Below are 20812 nucleotides of genomic sequence, written 5' to 3'. Positions count from 1 at the left end.
GGTCGTATTGTCAGAATTCCCTGATTACCCAAACCTTCGCTAACCCCGCGGGTAGTACCTGACAGCGCAGAGAACAGTGAGGACAAAGGGCTCAGCACAAGCAGGACAACTCAGATCTTCTCCTGAGCAACATTCCCCATCACAGCCCAGCTTTGGAGGTGTGCTTCTCCACAGAATACTCAACACCCACTTCAGGTAGTGATTCAACAACGGCCTACTCCTGGCTAAGAGGGAGAACAAAACAACCTCACTCCATCCCTGATCCACAGAGACTGGCACAGAGAGAGTGTGATACGCTTCATCCATGTGCACACCCTTCCAAGGAACTCATGGAGGTGCCCAGGTGTCTCAACTTCCCTCAGCACTACCTTGAACAAGGTGCCAGTTGGCTTAAAGCTCCTCCAAAGGAGACACAATAGTGATGTGTCCCGTGCTCACGGCAGAATGAAACCCAGGAGGCAGCACATACAATGCAAAGGCTGTTTCTTTTTGCACCTCATCTAGGCCACAGCAGGGAAAAAAATAATGCAAAACTGCTCTATTTTTAACCTACCACCAGGGAGACGTCATAGAGCCATGCTCAAATCTGAACAAGTTCCTCATCTCAATCCAAGTTAAACTCAGCAAGTGTAAAGCAAACATCCCAAATGGAATATATCAAAGCCAAATGATGTTATCCTAGCAAAATTGCAACATTTTCTGTATCTGTAACAAAAAAATATCAATATCAGCCTTAAGGCTCTTTTTCTTGCTCTCTCGCTTTTTTTGGTTTTTTCCCTCCCCACCTCATCAATGCAGCCAAGTTTTAAACAATATCTATGAAAATAGCAGCTTTCAATCTGTTCCTGGAGTAGCCAAGTTAATGAGGCCACGCAGCATCCCAGGGCACTCCGGAGGGAAGGGTTCCCACTGCTTGTTAGTGCAGCCTGTGCTGTTCTCAAAAATGTAAAACATTTCCAACTGGCCAGCGCTTCCCTTCCCTTCTCCCCCTGCTCTCCAAGTAAAGAGCATCCAGACTTCCAAACACATATTGTGGAAAGAATGAAGCACTTCTGGAAAAAGTGAAACACCACTTTGCCTTTCTAAATGTAAAGATTTATAAATAAACGCAAATCTTTAAAAAAAAAAAAAAAAGGCAAACAGAACACTCCTGCGAGTTCTACCACAGCCATCAGACAGTTGTTGTAGAAACAAGTACCTGTTTTTCCTGACCTACATTTGCAGGTTGGCAGGAAATCAAAGTTCGTGTCAAATTACAGCAGATTTTGAACAGACTTGCATGTGCCCTCCAATCTCAGCTATTAAATCTGTTTGGGCCCAGCGAGTGCATTTTTGGTGTGAAAGAAAAAGTGCCACTTGCACAAATGACACGTTGGGTATTACATGAATGCAGGCAGCTTGTCTTTTGGTTTTAATACTAAACAGGAGAATTGACTTTCCTTGGGATTTGGTTCAGCTAGAGACATTTTCCTCTCCTTGAACTGCTCTATACATCCTCTCCTATATTTATCACACAGGCCATGTGGTTAAGCAGACACAACCACAAAAAGCAAGCGAGTGGAGCTTTGTCCTGAAGGCCTGACTAGAAACGGCTCCACAGGCAAGAGCTGCCTGTGTGGGCCTGGTGTTGGTGTCAACAACAGCAACAGCAAACAAGCATTTGGGGGCTCAGGACAAGACAGGCACCTACAGCCAGCACCAACAGACGAGTGACAGCACCAGCCAAAGGAGAGCCTTACCCTGCATCACTCCTCACCCCAGCACAGGCAGCAGCTCCTCCTTGGCTCGTTGTTTTCTGTGTGGGGTTATGCTTCCCCTGTTTGAGAGTGCAGCCCATCCCTGGATTTGGAATTTTGGAAGGAGTCTTGTCCATGCCAGGCGAAGGAAAAGGCTGCAGAGATGGGAGGGTGGCTCTGCAGAACTTGTCACCATCACAGAATGTTCTGAGTTGGAAAGGACCCACAAGGATCATCAAGACCAACTCAAAGTGAAGGGCCCATATAGCGGATTGAACCTGTGACCTTGGCATTATCAGCATCAAGTTTTAACCAACTGAGTGTTTCTAGGGGCCCATACTGGTTTGGGAGTTCCCAAACCCAGAGCTCAGAAGAGCAGAGCAGGGACAGCGGTCTGGCAGGGGGACAGACACCTCACATCTGGCACAGCAACAGCCACGCCGGACTCATCTCGTGCTCCGGGCCACCTTCCCTGCTCTGGGAATACTCGGACTCACAGTGGGAGATCAAACAGTGTTTCTGGCCCTGACTCCACACACTGGGAATGATGGCTGCAGTGATTCCAGCCCTCAGCCAGCACAACACTGCACAGGTGACTAGTGACATCAAAGCAAAGCTCCCTCTGAACCCATGGCATTAATAACAGTGATCTGACTGTATCATCCAACCTTCTTCCCTGGTACTTAGGGTCACAAAGATGCTCCAAGGGCTGGAGCCCCTCTGCTCTAGAGTCAGGCTGGGAGAGCTGGGGATGTTCCCCTGGAGAAGAGAAGGCTCCAGGGAGAGCTCAGAGCTCCTTCCAGTGCCTGAAGGGGCTCCAGGAGAGCTGGAGAGGGACTGGGGACAAGGGATGGAGGGACAGGACAAGGGGGAATGGCTTCCCACTGCCTGAGGGCAGGGTGAGATGGGATATTGGGGAGAAATTGTTCCCTGTGAGGGTGGGGAGGCCCTGGTACAGGTTGCCCAGAGAAGCTGTGGCTGCCCCTGGATCCCTGGAAGTGTCCAAGGCCAGGTTGGATGGGGCTTGGAGCAACCTGGGCTAGTGGAAGGTGTCCCTGCCCATGGCAGGGGATGGAATGAGATGAGCTTTAAGGTCCCTTCCCACCCAAACTTGTCTCTGATTCTATGCTCTATTCTATGATTTGCTCCCTATGCTGCCTCATTCATTACTGTACTCACAGTAAATGAGATTGTGCTGAGGGACCCCAGATCACACCCTGCTCTTCTCCTTTGGGATTTGCAGCTCAGCAACAGAAAATCGGTCGATCAAGAACAAATACATGCTGAGGGGGCAGCACTGTTGGGACAGGTCAAAGAAAAGCTCTTGTGCATGACGACTCAACTGCAGACACAGCACCACAGCCTCGGAAATAAATCCAAACTTTCTATTATAGCAGAATTTTTTTCCCCCAAGACCACTAAAGCAGTTACGGGGAGCTGGGAAATGAGGCTGCTACTGATGTTTGATACAATTGCCAGGCCCTTCTTCTTACAGAAGCACCTTTGGCACAATAGTCCAGTGACTAATCAGCTGTCCCATAAAACCAGGGTCTGCAGTGAAGATGGTGAGTTCTTCCAGCTTCCAACCATCTTAAAAAACACAACAGGAAAAGAAGGCCAAATAATCCAGACTTTCCAAATATCCAGAGAAGACTTAACTCTGTGGAATGAAAAGGAATGGGCATCTCAGCCAGTTACATGAACCCTCACTCTCTGTGTTTGCAACAATCTGGTTTAACATAATCTTGCAAAAACTGTGTGTGATGGAAACACATTGAAAGTTTCCTTTATTTTCATGCCCACTTTCAGATCTCTGTAGTTTCACAATGTCCATATTTCATTAAAATTAAAATCGCTGTGTTGCAAAACACATTTGAGACAAGAAGTTTCAATTAAGCCTTTTAAAAGCTGTTTTTCACAATCATGGCAGAAATTCTTTAAAACTGCATCTTCCTCAGGCCAAGTTAAACGTGCTCAAAGAGGCTGCGGATGCAAAGCCCCAGGAATATGCTGGGGAGCAGAATTCCTACCTATCCACGTCCCTGTGAATCAGAAATTACCTACACTAACCAGCCCAAGCCTAAAAACCTGTTGATTTATAATCACATACTGACATGAAACATAGAGAGCCAAACATCCACGAGCGGGAATCTGAACAGCCCTGTGTTTTGGGAACTGCTGGTTTTGCTTATATTTTTTGATTTATACCTCATAACTGCAAAACTAATGAGATTTTAATGAAAAGTGGGACATTATTCATTTGGCTCACCCCCAGGGGGTTCAGTTTATTTCCAACGACCGTGCTACTGATTAAAACAAGAGGCGATGGTTTTAAGGAGCCGGAACACAAACCTGTTCCCAAACAGGCATGGTCTGAAATGACACACTGGTTTCTGTAGTTTACAATTTTACTGCCTTTATCTAAGTTATTTTGTTCAAATAGATACATATATTTTTTTACTGGTCACTTCTCCATAAATAATAAACATCTAATCTGCATATAAAGCAATTGCACTGAAATCATTATTTTTAAAGAAGTCGACCCTCTGCGTATTTTACTTCTTTGCTGCCCCAAACAAATCACTCAAACATAAATACTGAGTAAAATATAAAACTGTTTGCAACTGGTTTTTAAAAATTGAATGGTACTTAATATTGAGAAACTAAATAGGTACATAGATCATTAACAATATGGTTCTATATTGTTCTCCTTACTGAAGGAGCTGGAAGCACAACCTCAGTTGTCAGACACTTTTCAAAGTGTACCCACTAAATATCAGCACTAGACTAAGGCACCCCTTTGAAAATAATTTAATTACTGACACACAGGACTGTGGCACAATGGTTAAGCTTCACATCTGTAAAGCTCTCCAAAATAATTGTTACTCAGCCATATACTTCACATTCCCTAATCACCAGTGAACCTCACACAATTTGCATGGAACTAAGAGTGTTTTCCATCACTCTCTTCCATGTCTGGTGCAGTTCAGATGGTGCAGTGCTCCAAAACCCTCTGTCACATCCTGAAGGACACTGATCTGAAACTCAGGTTCTCCATACAACACTGAGAAACAAAACACTGAACCAGAGCTTTTAAACAGCCATTTAAATTAGGAAATTAGCTCAATAAACACAAAGCATTTAAGTGCCCATTCGTTATAGATAAGACAGTGGGCCCCCCAGTTACTGAAGTCAGGGACTCAAAGTTGGCAGCATTGGCTTTCCAACATCACACCAACCTCGACTCCACCAGGCAGGAATTTAACTCCTCCAGACACAAACCAGAAATGAAGCAACTACAAATTAGAGAGTGACAATTTTAATACTTCATTCATTAAAGCACATTCAGTTCCTGCCTCATGGCTACATTGCACAATCCAAATGTAAAGGATTTTGATTCCAGAGGGAAGCTTCTCTGGAACTTAGGTTTGCCCAGTCCCTTCCCGCCAGTTTCTTCCGGTCTCTCCTACGGAGCCAGGCTGGGAGAGCTCGGGGTGTTCACCTGGAGAAGAGAAGGCTCCAAGGAGACCTTGGAGCACCTTCCAGTGCCTGAACGGGCTCCAGGAGAGTTGGAGAGGGACTTGGGACAAGGGACGGAGGGACAGGACAAGGGGGAATGGCTTCCAGTGCCAGAGGGCAGGGCTAGATGGGATATTGGGAAGGAATTGTTGGCTGTGAGGGTGGGAAGGCCCTGGCACAGGTTGCCCAGAGAAGCTGTGGCTGCCCCTGGATCCCTGGAAGTGTCCAAGGCCAGATTGGATGGAGCTTGGAGCCACCTGGGCTAGTGGAAGGTGTCCCTGCCCATGGCAGGGGGTGGGATGGGATGAGCTTTAATGTCCTTTCCAACCCAAAGCATTCCAGGATTTTTTGATTCCTTCTTTTCCTATATGCCAAAAGTTGGGTACTAAAACATCTCTGTGTCCTTCAAGCACTTCACCCCAGTAAAGGGGATCACCCGGGGGTTTTAGGGGAGCAGCCATTTCAATTTGCTAAATCTTTTTTGAGGCGATAAACAATTCAGTAAGTGATCCTGCAGCATTCACTGAAGATGAATGTCCCACAAAGCAAGCACAAGAAAGATAAGTGGTTCCACCCATCTGAACAAACATTTCCTCCCAGTCACACCCTCTGCACATAAAAGCAGGAATCTTTCTAAACTCACACTGAACAATTCTAGTAGAAGGTCACAAACAATAACAATGGATAATTAAAACAATAATCAGGCTTAGTAAGACAAAAATTAAAAGTAAATTGTTCATCAGTTTTTTTCAAACTGCCCAAACCTCAGTAAGAACATGTTTTGGACAGAAGAGAATTTGAACTTAAAAGATTGCAACAAGCTGCTGTTCACCACCAAAAAGTCTCCCTCCCTTTTGGTGCTGTGGGATTCACTATGGAGCAAAGGAATTTTGTGAGACAAAGGAGGACAGAATATAACAGTCTTGCTGAAGAGGTAATATGCTGAACTACTTGGGAATTACACACATCCTTATGCTGCTAAGCAATTATCCAACTCCAAATCCAACAAATTTACCAAATTAATACAAATGAGGAAATCACAGTTTTTGCAACAGCTAACAAGAGTTTTTGCAACAGTTTTAAGAGGCTTAAATGAACCACCCTATTGGATTTTCCTTTTTAAAAGTATATTGACTCTGAAAAAATACTTCTCATTCTTAGCTGTTACATTTATCAAGTTCTAAACATCAGGTGAAGCAGGCACAGCTGAGGATGCAGCACACCTGCAGTAAGATGGCACAAGGAGATGATGGAAATTGAGAACCAACTGAACTAAAAGCACTGCCAAAGATTCTGGAAACATGCAATCCTCTTCCAACCTTACATCTGTGGGGTTTGGGTTCTTTTGGTCCTGTGAAAATATTTAATTTAAAACAATACAGAAACATGGCATGAAATACTGTATAATAAATACCAACTTTATCCGTGGCACGGTAATTGCAGGGCTGTGTTAGCTGTGATTCCAGAGGCAGTGCTGGGGGGGACAGAAGCATTGAGAATAACTTTCAACCCAGTAGTGAGACAACCCGCACCCACACTCAGCATCTGCCCAGCTCAGAGAGCAGGACTGGATTCTCGGGACAAAAGCATCCTCATTTAAAGCTTTGGGTAATCATCATTTCATAGAATCACACACTGGCTTGGGTTGGAAGGGACCTTAAAGCTCCTCATTCCACAAACCTGCCATGGGCAGGGACACCTTCCACCAGCCCAGGTTGCTCCAAGCCCCATCCAACCTGGCCTTGGACACTTCCAGGGATCCAGGGGCAGCCACAGCTTCTCTGGGCAACCTGGGCCAGGGCCTTCCCACCCTCACAGCCAACAGTTCCTTCCCAATATCCCATCTAGCCCTGCCCTCTGGAAGTGGGAAGCTGTTCCCCCTTGTCCTGTCCCTCCATCCCTTGTCCAAAGTCCCTCTCCAGCTCCCCTGGAGCCCCTTTAGGCACTGGAAGGTGCTCCAAGGTCTCCTTGGAGCCCTCTCTTCTCCAGGTGAACACCCTCGGCTGTCTCAGCCTCCCTAAATTGACCTTTAGACAAAGAGAGCTGTTCCAGATCTCTGCCACCTCCCAGCTTGTGCACAGGAGGAACCTCCAGGCTGAACACATCCCCAGCTCTGCTAACAGCCAGCTCATAGCTCATCCCACCAGCAGCACTGCCCTGCTGTGCTCTCAGTGCTCCTACCCCAAAGATACAGGAATGGGAGTGGTGGTGGGACTACAATCAGGATAAAAGAAAAAAGAAAATTAAGCAGGATAATTTTTCTTGAAAATACAACTCCATTTGGAGTTTTCAGTATGGAATGAAATCAGATGAAGAACAACTACAATTCTGCAGAATTGTACCTGAATTGTAGAATTGAAACCTCCTTCTCCAGTGTCACCACCTTCAAAATAGAGGGGGATGCCCCAAAACACAGCACACTGAGACTGGAAGCCATGGGATGAGAAAGTGAGTGAGGCAAGCAGTGTTAGCTCTACTAGCAGATGAACCTGAAACACAGGGGGAGACTATTCCACTGTCCTGAGGTGCACACACACCTCGACGGCTCAGGAACTGGAGGTTATTTTTTTTTTTTTTTTTAAGCATTCAGCCTGACCACCCAAGGGGTGCTGTTACGGGTGTGTTGTTTTATGTTTGTCAGTGAATATCTTTACTAAATTACCCCAACCAGATTGGTGGGAAAAATTGTGAAATATTTTAGGCAGAGCAGCACATTGTAGGTAACAGAGCTGAATTAAGGAGGGATTTTGTGTCATTTAAACCTCCCCCTCTATCCACTGATGTTCTACAGGTTATAAACTATTTACCAAAAAAGGATCCCCTCATCACAGCTCTCCTTCAGCACTCCCTGACACTATCCTTACTCTTCCCTATTCTACAAGTCCCATCGCTTTTCCTTTCAGGGACAATTTAATTGACACTCTGAACAATTGCTCTGAGTGTGCTTAGCTTCCACACAGCTGCCTCTGTCTGAGAGCTCTATGGAGGAAATCAGAATAGAAGCCAGGGTTTTGTAGGAATGCAGAATTTCCTTTTCTCCTGGAATACACTGCTCTGTGCCCTCTGCACCCCCTGGCTGGGGTGACAAGTGAGGCAGAGCTGTGACAGACAAGAGCTTTCTTAACCACCCACTCGAGAGCACATCCATCTTCAACACTGGGAAAAGCAACAGTTCTTGGGCGAAAAAAAGTTGGTATGTGGTCATGTAATTAAAGCCTGTCATAACTCACACCCACATTGTGGTAGGTTGGTGGTGTGCAGGCATCCTTAGCTCTGGCATTTCCTCAGTTTAGGTTCCTTGCATTAGAAATCTAAATACTGTTTTTATCATACCACACTGTAAATTAATTGTGCAAAAAAAGTAACATCCCTAAAAATCAATTCTTCAGCATGAAAGCCCCACTCGATCCCTTGCTAGAATTAAGCCACAATCCCTGGCTTCTCATTCACACCCCAGCCCTGGGACAGACACACCTCTGAGAACAAGCCCGAGCACATGAGCACTCTCACTGTGCCTGAAACGCAGCACATGATGGAGCACCACAAACCACAGCCCAGAGAGAGCACACGGGCTGAGATCAAAGAGAGAAACTGGACAGTAAATGGATTCCGAAAGGACTGGGGCTGACAAGGCCGGCATTCAGGGCAGTACAGACTCCAACGGCCTTTGTCTTTCTCATTCTTAGAGCAGACAAATGAAGAATAATATTGACGCCATCAGCGCGGAGCGGGAGATAACGGCATTGTTCCCTGGGCTGGGGCGCGCGGCCGGCGGGGGGGAGCGTGGGCAGTAACTATGGAGCGGGAGCAAGGGTGGTTGTTAAGGGAACAAGCAGGAAAGGTGAAACAATGGCTGCGATAAGAAGCATCTCAACAAATATGCACCAGACTTCGGGCTTCTGCTGCAGGAGGCAGGAGTTTGGCCCCCGCCCGAGCGAGGCGTCACTGCCAAGGCCGAGCAGCAGGAGATCAAAGGAAGCGCTGCAGGACCCCGGCCCGGGGGGGAGCAGGGCTGGGGGCGGCCGGAGCCCACCCAGGGCGGGCAGGGCAGGGCAGGGCAGGGCAGGGCTGCCCGCCGAGGGACTGGCTGTCAGCCGGGATGGGGCTCTCCAGACAGAACCCTGGGCCAGAGGGGCCCAGCAGCTTCCAAAACAGAAAGAGGAGGAAAGGGTAAATCGCAGAATCCAAGGCTGGTTTGGGTTGGAAGGAACGTTAAAGCTTATCCAGTCCCACCCCCTGCCATGGGCAGGGACACCTTCCACTAGAACAGGTTGCTCCAAGCCCTGTCCAACCTGGCCTTCCAGGGATCCAGGGGCAGCCACAGCTTCACTGAGCAACCTGTGCCAGGGCCTCACCACCCTCACAGCCAACAATTCCTTCCCAAAATCCCATCTAGCCCTGCCCTCTGGCAGTGGGAAGCCATTCCCCCTTGTCCTATCCCTCCAGGCCCTTGTCCCGAGTCCTTCTCCAGCTCTCCTGGAACCCCTTTAGGCACTGGAAGGCATTCTGAGGTCTCCCTGGAGCTTTCTTTTCTCCAGAATTAATCCCAATTCTCCCATCCTTTCCTCCTATGAGAGGTGCTCCAGCCCACTATATAAAACTCTTCCTATCTAAAAGCTCCATATACAGACTTTTCCCAGCCTTTGCTTCATGTGAATTGTGGAAATCAGCCCAATTAAAGGAAAAGCTTCAAGATCTGGAAGGAGCTCATTAAAACCCTCTTACAAAGCAAGATTTCTTGGAAGCAGCCAACTTCTCTGTCACAAGATCCTGTCTAGCGACCTTCACCCCAAATCTCCTTCTTTCTAGGAATTACTGACAAAAACTTCTGCCCTCACTCACACTGGTTCCCTCATGGCTCCGTGCACAGGCTGCATTCGGCAGCAGATCATCTGCTCCTGCAAGTCGTGAGCTACAAATTGCAGAAACACACCAGGAGCTAAAATGAGTTTCCGAGAACAAAAACAGCTGGTAAAGAAACAAAAGCCAAATATTCTCCTGGCTGCTGGCTGCATTTTTTTTTTTAATTTAGCTTAAAACAAAATTAAAAAAATCTGCTTGGAACCCAAACAGTCTCTAGCTGAAAATGTGGTGTCTAGCCTGAAAAACAGAGGCTTGTGGACACGATGCCAACAGCACAGGATTCCCATGGACCTGGTGTTTCTCAAGCCCTTAATGTGGTTCAACTTAGGCAAGCAGTTTTAGGATTCCCAGTTTAAAATCTACAACACACATCTGCAATTCATTCTAGTTTCTTATTTTATTTCTTACTTCTCCAACCAACTCCAAATCATTTTATGAGTTCTCGCAATCCGGTACTAATCAGTCCCTCCTGGTGCAGGAGTCCCTCAGAAGGGCTCCCTTTGCATGGGGAGCCAAAGCTGTGCATTTCATCAGCTCGAACTCGCCAGAAACAACAGCAACTACCTGACAAAATAACACTGTTTGGAGTGCTTAATGCATGATTACAAGGCACAGAAAACTTCTAACACACAGCACTAACCATTTCCTGCACCTCTCCTCTTCCACCAGCTCACCACATTAAATTGAAGGTGACTCCTCTACTAACAGGACTAATTTCTCACTTTGGAGAAGGGCATTTCAAGTGGCTTTAGGGAAAACTGGAAGAATTTTTCATCCAGCTGTATGGAAGGAATTCCCATTTGAGAAACACCACTGAGTTAAAACCTTTAATGGAAGCATGCCAAAAATCAGACTGTTGATATTTGGCCCCTGGACATCATCTCTGTGGGATGAAATGCTGCAGACACGGCAGGTGAGGGCCACCACTCTCAGCAGCAATTTGGGAAATGCACAATACAATCATCTACTTCCTTGTTCTCCTGTTTAAAACACAGATGGCCTGAACTGAGACCCCTCTGCAGCACCAACACCCCTGTAAGCAGCAGCACAACCACACACTGTCTCACGCTGGGGACACCCCACTGGAGGGGCAGCACATCACAAGTGGGAGGCTGAAGCAGACATCACCTCTTCCTCACTCCAGTGCAGATCACCCCACAGGTATAGGGTAATTCCTGCTCTTGGCTTTCACAACAAGGTTTGCTGCATATAATAGAGAACTCCAGTCACACAAACACAATGAAGTTCCCAGGGTTCCAGTTAGCCTGTCATCACCCACCCTGGAACAGCCTCCAGCTCCCTGCCATTTCCTTCAATGTTGGTGGTGAGCTGCAGACCTGGGGAGAAGGAAATTAGAAGGGTTTTGCTCATAAATGTTCTCCTGCTGCTGGTGGATGCAAATGAAACTTTGCTGGCATCACTACACACCCTGGCACCATCAGCCAGAGGATCTAAGGCTGACCAGGGAAGGGACAGGGCTGCTTTCTTCAGTTTTTAATCTTTTGGTTTGAAAATCTCAACTGCTTGTCTTCCCACCGTGCACCCATGATGAAGCCTGTGCAAAGATAAAAACAAGTTTCAAACAGGGAAATTCTGCTTAGATGCTAGGGAAAATAAAATTCCCAGGAGTAGCCAAACATTGGAACAGGTGCCTGGCGAGACTCTGGCACCAGCATCCATCCTTACAGATCCAAGAGGGAACAAGGCCCCAGGGAACCTGGTGTAACTGAAGTTGGTCCAGCCTTGAGAAGACAAGGTAAGGGTAATCACCAGGTCCCTTCCTGTCTAAATCATGATCTTAATTTCTGACTCCCCATACTTCCCACGAGGGCTCACTGGATGGGCAGGATGCAGTCTTTGCAACACAGAGATTAACACCCAGCAGCTCATCCTCATTTTGAGCTGAGCTCCAGGTAAGGGAAGGTGGCCAAACTCAAACCAGGCAAGACAAAGAGGAAAACTGCAGGTTTAAAGACAGAGAGGAGATGTTGGTGAAGGTTGCACTGCCATCCCTCATGGTGGACTGGATCTCCACAGGTCAATTCCAAGGTAACTATGGATCTCCCAGCAGTAGGTTCCTCACTCACCTGGAGTCAGAGTGATCCTGTACCTACATGTCTGCTACAGGTGGACTCAGAGAAATCCTTCTTTCCACAGCACTAAGGAGGAGTTATCCACAACTCTCCTTTGTGTGGCCTCTCCTCTCCTCAGCTGTTTAACTCACTTCAGTTTGGTGTTAAAGCCATTTTGGCCACCTAAAATGCAACTCAATCCTCTTCTTGAGTGACAGAAAATAAACATTGAGTACATCACAAAAATACCCTCTCAGTGGGACCCCAGCACACAGATATCTGTACCTGAGTTCAAAGGATACCATTCTTCTTTTACAGAACTCCTGCTTCTCATAAAATACAGACTGCATATAGAGGCTGTCCAAAGCCAACACAGACTGTACAACCTCATGAAGCCTCTGACTTCTCTGTGTGCAACAGAAACACTCATAGTGCTAAGAGCAGGCAAAAAAGTTAATTTTGGTATGAGAGGGCTATAAAGATCATTTGCAGCTTTGATTCATTTGCTTGCTGAGCCTCAAGAACTATTATTATTATTTAGCATTATAAGCTTATTTTGCATTTTTTATTTTAATTACCCATGGAGCACTCTTGGTTGTAAGCCCTGTAGGTTTTAGGCTTACCCGGGTGGTTTTAAATGTTCCTCAAAGGTGAAGCACCAGGAGATGTATTCTTCACCAGGAAGCCTCCTCCAAGGAGTCCTCTTCAAGGAAATCATCTCCCTGTGTCTCCAGATGCTCATCCCTTCACCCAAGCCAAAATCTCCTGAAGGAGTTTTCTCCCCATTATCCAAATGTCAGGTCCCACCAAGACCTGAAGGCACTGAGGGGACACTGCTGTCATTCCAAAGGCTGAGACAGAAAGATAAACAAAGCCATCACCAGTGTGGCATTAAAATACTCTGGAAAAAATCCAGAGTATAAAATAATAACAACAACAACCATGGCAGCATTGGATCGAAGTACTTCAGTGATGGAATCTTTCCCAAGAAGAAGAAAGGATGTATGTAAGGCAGGATGCATGGTAGCAAAACAAATAAGTGTAAGTCATCAGGAGGAAAGAACATAATTCTTTTATATTCACATCATCTTCCGAAGCAAAATGGTTACAACTCATTTAACCTTTTTGCAGATACACATTTCCCCATGCCAGAGTATAAGCAAATGGACAAAAAGAGACAATGTTTGCCACATAATGCACTGGGGGTTTGACTATGTCTTTATGGTTATTAAACAGATTGAAATCTGCTGTAACTGGGTTGGAACAAAATTTTCTGACTCTTCTAAACTGATTTTGATTTTTTAATAATATTTATAATGACTTTTCTAATGGCTTTTCATACTGATACTCAAAAGTTACCATCCTAAAATGGCATCTCTCTGTACAGGAACATCCCCCTTGTCAAATGCATTAATAATGGCTCAATGACCCACTGGCCAAGATAAAGGAAAGTAGGAGCAAGAAGTGGGGAGACGCATGAGTGGGAGTCCACGTACTGCATTACTCTGATAGGCAAAAGGGTCAGAGCCCACCGGAAAGGCCAGTGAGATTCTGCCCAAGATCGTGATAAAGGTGGTACCACTGTTGGGAATTCTCATTCTTTACTGTCTTCAAAAGCAAGGAGTCTCCTTCAGAGATTCCAACAGAAATGGCTCAGGCTTTCAGGGCAGAAGTAGTTTTAATCAAAGCTAAATATTCACATTTCCAGCACACTCTCAGTACCACAGCAGAAACTTCAGTTCTTCAAATCAGCCACAGTTCTGCACATCTTTTAGCAGAGAAAGCACAGCAGCCAAACAGGCCCCGGTGCAGCGGGAGGCAGCCAGAGCTGCAGAACAGGTACAGAGCAGCCCTCAGAGGGGGTGAGCACCCAGCCCCATACCTGGGAGGGAGCAGTTCAGTCACAGCTGGAGTGGCTGGTGCTGTGGGTTAGGTGGTGTTCAGCTCCCTGAAGGACCCTGGTCCACCGCTCACTGCTCCTAGAGGAGGAATGCCCAGACCCTCAGCTGCCCACCAGGATCACAGTGCTCACGGGCAGGTCCCTTCAAACACCCTATCCTGTTGTGATACCACAAAATCCTGCTGGACAGGGCGCTGAGGTTCAGAAAATGGAAACCAGCAGTAATTGTTAATACATCACTCCACAGCAAATCTCTCTGGGTAGGAGAAACAGGTCCCTCTCTGGGGACTCCATCCCAGAGCAGTGGGTGCATTGCAGGGCAGGGCTACAACCTCACTCCTCCTCCCCATCCATCCTGGGTTAGAACATCTTCTACCTCAGAGCAGACCCCTCTTTCACCCACTGTCTCCAGAAAGGGCTAGTGGATACTGGATGTCTCCCACTCAACAGCTCTCATCCAACTCTGCAAGAGGAACCTTCAGCCTTCAGCCCTACTGCAGCAAACCCCCGAACTGAAGGGGGCAGAAGAAGGGAAAGACTCTCTGTGGGACTGTTCCTACAGAGTGGGAATAGGAACAGGATTCATGCTGGATACACCACAAAGGCATCAATGTGTAGCGATGTTGATACAACATATACAACATAAATACTGCACTAGGGAGCTGTTGGTCCATCCCTCATCACCACTGCACAGGAACCCCCAGAGCTCAGGCAGAGAAATGAGAACACCGGCGAGAAAGTGGATGAAGATTGTTGTGGGGCAAAACAGCCAAAGACTAACATTCTGTTTCTGCCTTTATGAGTTTCTATTCAATTCTGTTCAAGTTATTACAATTAAGAGACCTTTGGAAAAAAATTAGTCAGAACCTCCTGTTTCTCTGCATAGCCCAGACGACTGACACAGTGTCATCATTGGGCATCTATTATTGCTCTTTGTTGACCTCCTCGAGTCGCATCTGGCTCTGATGAGGAGATCCGTCAGCCCAAATGGTAAAGGTTTCCCTTTCTTGGAGCTGAAGTACAGGCTGCCTTTCAGGCTTCACGAGACCAAACCAGTGGTTGAGAGGTGGTCCTACGGGACCACACAGGAGAGTGGGCAGGAGCTCCTACTGAAGTGGCACTGCTGAGGGAACACAAACTGTGTGTTTGTGGTTCTTACTGACTGTGCCAGGAATGGCAAAACTGTAGCCAGAGGACAAATGTCTCCTCCTTATCAGCCCAGCCACTATTAGCTGATAATGGAAAGACAGCCACTGGAGGAACGTCCCTCCGGCTTCCTGTTTGAGTAACACAATCCTGGCTGTCTGATCTCAGCCTGCACCCAGGCCAGTGTTAGTGTTTCTTTCATGCTGTACTGTTTACATCCTGCCTTCACCCTCCAAATGTTTCTTATCTACAGCTCCTGAAGGTAAATCATGAGCTTGCGCTGTTGCACAATGCAACATCCCTAGGGACCTTTGATGTTCTCCTTCAGATGGCTGGGTGGACAATAACCTTCTTTCTACATCCTTTACACTCTCAAATTCTGATGAATCCAAGTTTGACCAAATTTAAAATGAAATACAGATATAATTGCTTGCTCTAGCTTCTTTATTTTTTTTTCCATGCTGGAAAAGTTGGAAGATTCTTTGCAACAAGCTTGTGTTGAGTATACAGTATGTCACTGAATTTGCTGGGCAGTGCATGTACAGTGGCACATTTTCAGGGAGCTGCACTTGTGAGGACAGTAATGAATGGCATGAAAACATAGAACTGTATTAGAGAACTGGAGAAGAGCAGAGCTGGAAAGGCCCTTAAGAGCTCATCTAGTCTTTCTCTCATGCCTCCAGGCAGAGTCAACTGTAGCTTCTCCATTTTCAACAGACTCAATCCAGTCTCCAGACCTTTCCAACACTGAGACTCAACAGCTCACCAAGGGACTCTGTCCCAGTCTTTCACTGGGCAGGGTCGCACAAGTCTGATGAGGAGCAGCTGAGGCAGCTGGGGGGTGTATTTTTAGAGTGCTAGGGAAGAAGGTACAAGACTTGACACAGTTTCCAAAACAATTCAGAAGAGTTAATTGGCAGTTTGGAGTAACTTTATCATCCTGTGTGTTGACTAGCAGTGGTGTGGTAAATTAATTTCTAGTGCACTTCAGATTAAATCTTAGTGCAATGATCCTGCCTGCAAAAGGTTTCTCATGGCTTGTGACAAATTTTACCACTGTGGTTTATCAGATGATAGAGTTTAGCTGCCCATGATTAAATCAGTTATGGCAGTGAAGGTGCAAAACACCTCCACAGAGCTGGGATCACAGAGGTATTGGGGCAAAATTCACCAAAGAAAAATCAGTATGTAAAGCAATTACAAGATTTATCAAGACCCACTTTGCATTAAAGAGCCATTCTGTATAATTCTTATCTAATTTCTCCAAGAATACAGAGGCAGAATACTTTGCTAAATAAAGCATGACTCAGAACCTACTTGAGGTCATGTTATTAATTGGATAGGAATAGAAACAAAGTAATTAGAAATAAAAATGAGGAAAAAAAAACAAACAGGAAACTCAGAATCTGCCACCCAGCAGCAAACATGCTTCTAAGAGATCACCATAAATAATCTGTTATATTAGTTCATAGAATCATATATAATAATAGAATCTCCTGAGCTGGAAGGGACCCAGAAGGACCATCCAGTCCAAGCCCTGGCCCTGCACAGACACTCCAACAATCCCACCCTGTCCCTGAGAGCATTGTCCAAACACTCCTTGAGCTCTGGCAGCCTTGGGCCCTCCTTTTTGCCAACTGGACTTAACAATACAAATAATCATTAATGAAGGTAAAAATGGCCCTGCCCTGTGAGGGTGGATGGTGTATCAGCAATGTGGGAACGTTTGAAAGCGGCACAGAGCACTCAGCCAGCCTGGATCCCATTGAATGCAGTGAGGCTGCAGTCAGTGAAGCTTTGGGAAGCTGTGCCCTGTGCAGGTCCCAATAAACCACAGGATCACACCTCCAAAGCCCAGAGGTGGATAAGCAGGAAGCATCTCCATAAGGGTGCCAATCAGAGGAAGAGGTTTGTGCTGGTGTCTACAGGGCAATAAAGCCAGCCAGGTTACCAAAAACAAGGATAAAAGCTTTAGCAACAGGCAAAGAATGGAAATATGTGTTGACTGACCTTTTTATTTATCCTTCAGTAAGAAGGGCCACATATCAGAAATGCAAAACATGACATTTATCTGCTTTGCAACAATTGTGGATTCCCCATCCCTGGAAGTGTCCAAGGCCAGGTTGGACAGGGCTTGGAGCAACCTGTGATAGTGGAAGGTGTCCCCCCGTGGCAGGGGGTGGAACTGGATGAGCTTTAAAGTCCCTTCCCACCCAAAGCATTCTGCGACTCTATAATCCTATAATTAAGCAGTATGCATCTGGCAATGTTTTCTTGCATGTAACTGAAGCAGTGGTCCTCTGAAATGTTTGAACAGCCTCAGAAGGCTGGTTGATAATCACTGAGCAAAGCACAAATTGTGACAGTTCCCTATTGCACCATGCCAGCATTACACCTACTCCTACAGAATTTCAATTTAAAAGAGCCTAAAAGCTTAAAGAAAGATTGAGTAGATAGATATCCAATTCCAAATTCAAATGGTTCTGCAGCAACAAGGTGGTGTTACATTATTGTCCTGATCAGTCTGGAAACCAGCACAAAAACAGCCATTGTCCTTCACCTTTATAAATGAATAGAAAAGTCACAATAACACAACAGTTGTTTTTTTGGCCAAGAATAAGAGATTACTCGTGTGCTTATAGCAAAAATTGAAGGGAGAGAACAACCCCTGGGAAATAGGCAGGTCATATCAGCAAAACATTCATGTATCTGCCACTCCCTTGGGTTGCTACAGACCGGTTTATAAATCATAACTCAACCCCACATTATTATTATACCAACACCCAGAGGTAAATAAAAGCATCTCTGTCCAGAGTTCATCATCCTCACCAAATGGTTTGGGTTGGAAGGGACCTTAACGCTCATCTAGTTCTAAGCCCTTACCAAACTGGTCGATAGGGTGTTGTGTGGCACTTCTCCTCCTCAGCAAACACACAGGGTCCTGAGCATTAGAGATGCACAGATTAAGTGAAGAAAGTAAAGCATTAAGTGAAGGCATTAAGGTAATCCAAACATGCAGAGGATTGTTATGGTAATTAAGAGGAGGAAATAGCGGAGAATTTATAGTGCCAACCTAAAACCCCCAAATTAAACTAGACGGCCAGACTTGTTTTCTTAAATTAAAGACAGACTCTGTTTGAAAGCTTAAAAGTTTTTTTTAAAGTATATTACAGAAGGATTCCCAAGGAATCATCTGCATACAGTTTGAGCTCCCAGACTGCTTCCCTCCTCCCCAGGTACATCACATGGGAGTGCACATGCTCCACACACTTTATTCCCAAGGTTTCCATTCAACATGAGGAAGAAAAGCTCCAAGGGAGCAAAATTCTGTCAGCAACAGCTGCTATTGCCCAACACGTGGAAACGGGCAGGAGTTTGTCACCCACCTTCTGCCAGGGCCAGCTCTCACCCCTGGCTGATTATCACACCAGGGCTGCAAGTGCCAGTGCCCACTGCTCAATAACCCACGCCAGGGCTGAGAGGAGGAAGAGTTTTTAGGTCAAACCCCCTTACTCCAAAGCAAAGGTGACTGCAAAAAGTAAAAGTGTTAAGCTGGTCTGCAAGTCCCGTGGAGTTTTTGTGCTGCCTGTGTACACTGACTGTAACTACAAGACTGTACAAACACTGATGTGAAGAAGTTTAGAACACAGTTTAATTAAAAGAAAAAACCCAAACCAACAACAACCTCCCCTTCTCATCTATTTGCAGCTGCACAGCATGGTCTGAGCTCTGCGGTGCTGGGGCGCAGCTGTGCTTTAAGTGCCCTCCTTCTAAAGAGAACATCATGTTCCTTCAGCAGGAGCCAGGAGTTTTGCCCCAGCTAAAACCACATGCATGTAGCCCCCTTCCAGGCTACAACTTTTATGTATCCTGAAATGACTTCCCAGAGCATTCTTTGAAAAGCCTTCAGTTAACATGAACATCTCAGCCAAGAATGGACTTTTCTGGATCTCACTCATAGACTGTTTCTAAAAACTGCAACAACACATTTTTCCAGCCTCTAGGAATACTGCATGTGACTGGCTTTTATTTCTGTAAGGACTGTGTCCCAGGATCACTCTAAAAAACTACTTCCAGACTTGGGAAGCATCTCACATGTAACGCTTTTCCAAAATTCCAATATTAGATTATCACTGCGCACAGAGAGTAAAACCTGAGACCCCTAGAAAAATACTTACAGATCCGAGTTTAGGAGGATTACAGGAACTACAACGTGATGGAAATCTGATCAACACAACTTCACTGAAAGTGCACTCTGATACCTAGTGGAAGGTGTCCCTGTCCATGGCAGGGGGTTGGAATGAGATGATGGTTAAGGTCCCTTCCAACCCAAACCAGTCTGGGATTCTGTGATACCATTTATTCTTACCAACTCTCACAATCTTCATGTGACTCTTGGAATGGTTACCCAAACTCCAACTCAGAATGGTACTGCTGAATACATTTCACTTCCACTTGTTTGACAGAACAAATATGTAGTAAATAAAATGGATCCTACCTGGGCAGGACTGGAAATGCTCCTGGGTGGACAGTAAACAGCATTATCTTGCAATCAAGTAAAAGGTTTTAAAAATGGATCTTAACCAAGTTTCAACATATCTTCTTCCAGTAGGAATTAACAGTATGACTGTTTTAAGAAAGAGGGGGTATGTGAGAGGCACAAAACCTTTCTGGTTTGCACGTCAGCTGCAGTGGTGGTGATGCAGCAGCTCCTGCAGCCAAAGGACAGTTAGAAAAGAACACCCATTTTCAGGAGCATCTCGACTGGAGAGCTTCCATCCCACAAATTCCCTCCTTGCATTTACAGCCAAGCAGAAGAAAAGTCAGGAGCCCTCCTGACTGGCCCTTTACAAAGCATAATTCCTACTGTCTGTGGATTAGTGGAGTCTCACATGGCCTCAAATGACAGGAAAGTTCCCTCTTCCTGGACGCTGCCTGCCATCAGTGCTGGAGACTCCCAGGGACGACAGCAGTGCTTCCAAGCACAGGACAGGTATGAACAGCTACACCTCCTGCACACAAGGGATCACTTAAAGAAAAGCAATAGCTTAGTTTACTTCAAACTGCTGTACTTACAGCCTTGCAGCAGTGACACAAGTGAAGTGATGGCAATGAGCAGGGCAGGCAGTCTGACTGCCAGCAGAATCCCAGTCACCACTGTTCATTAGTTCATTGGTTCTAAGGAATATCTTACTGAGTGTGCCATCAAAACCTGCAGTTATCTGCACCTGGCTCAGTTAATTAACTTGGGCAAAGAACCACAAGTCCCATTTCCCACCTGTCAAATGGGAATGGTGTTCTCCACCTCCCTTCCCCTGGCACTTCGAGGGTGCAGGGTACTGGGGATAGTGCTGGAGACAGATTTCCCAAAGCCCTCAGTGCCAGCACCTCCAGTTGGGAACAATGGCACTGGCTGGCTGCTGGGAGCTTTTGGAAATCTGGCACAGCCATGTTAAGGATTGTTGCATCACTCTTTTCAAATTGGGCACTTCAAGGTCACTTACATGACACAGGCTTTGTATTCCTTTCTAAAAAATATGTATTTTCACTGAGCATGCACATCAGATCTCATCTGA

The 20812-nt window shown here is 46.0% G+C and overlaps 1 protein-coding gene across 10 annotated transcripts in view; it reads right to left on the bottom strand.

Annotated features, from left to right (window-relative positions):
- The window catches only part of EXD3 (exonuclease 3'-5' domain containing 3), a 294208-nt gene that overhangs the window by 244797 nt on the left and 28599 nt on the right, over positions 1-20812 (bottom strand). Inside the window, exon 1 of one of the 10 annotated variants that reach the window (XM_064677277.1) lies at positions 12814-13039. The exons of the other annotated variants lie outside the window; for them this stretch is intronic. The gene's annotated coding sequence lies outside the window, so the exon portion shown is untranslated. Of the gene's footprint in view, positions 1-12813; positions 13040-20812 lie in introns of those variants that run through there. 10 annotated transcript variants of the gene reach the window in all.

Source organism: Pseudopipra pipra, chromosome 20, assembly GCF_036250125.1.
Source record: "Pseudopipra pipra isolate bDixPip1 chromosome 20, bDixPip1.hap1, whole genome shotgun sequence".
NCBI lineage: Eukaryota > Metazoa > Chordata > Aves > Passeriformes > Pipridae > Pseudopipra > Pseudopipra pipra.
Note: the sequence above shows the minus strand (reverse complement) of the source record. Positions and strands in the feature narration are given on the sequence as shown.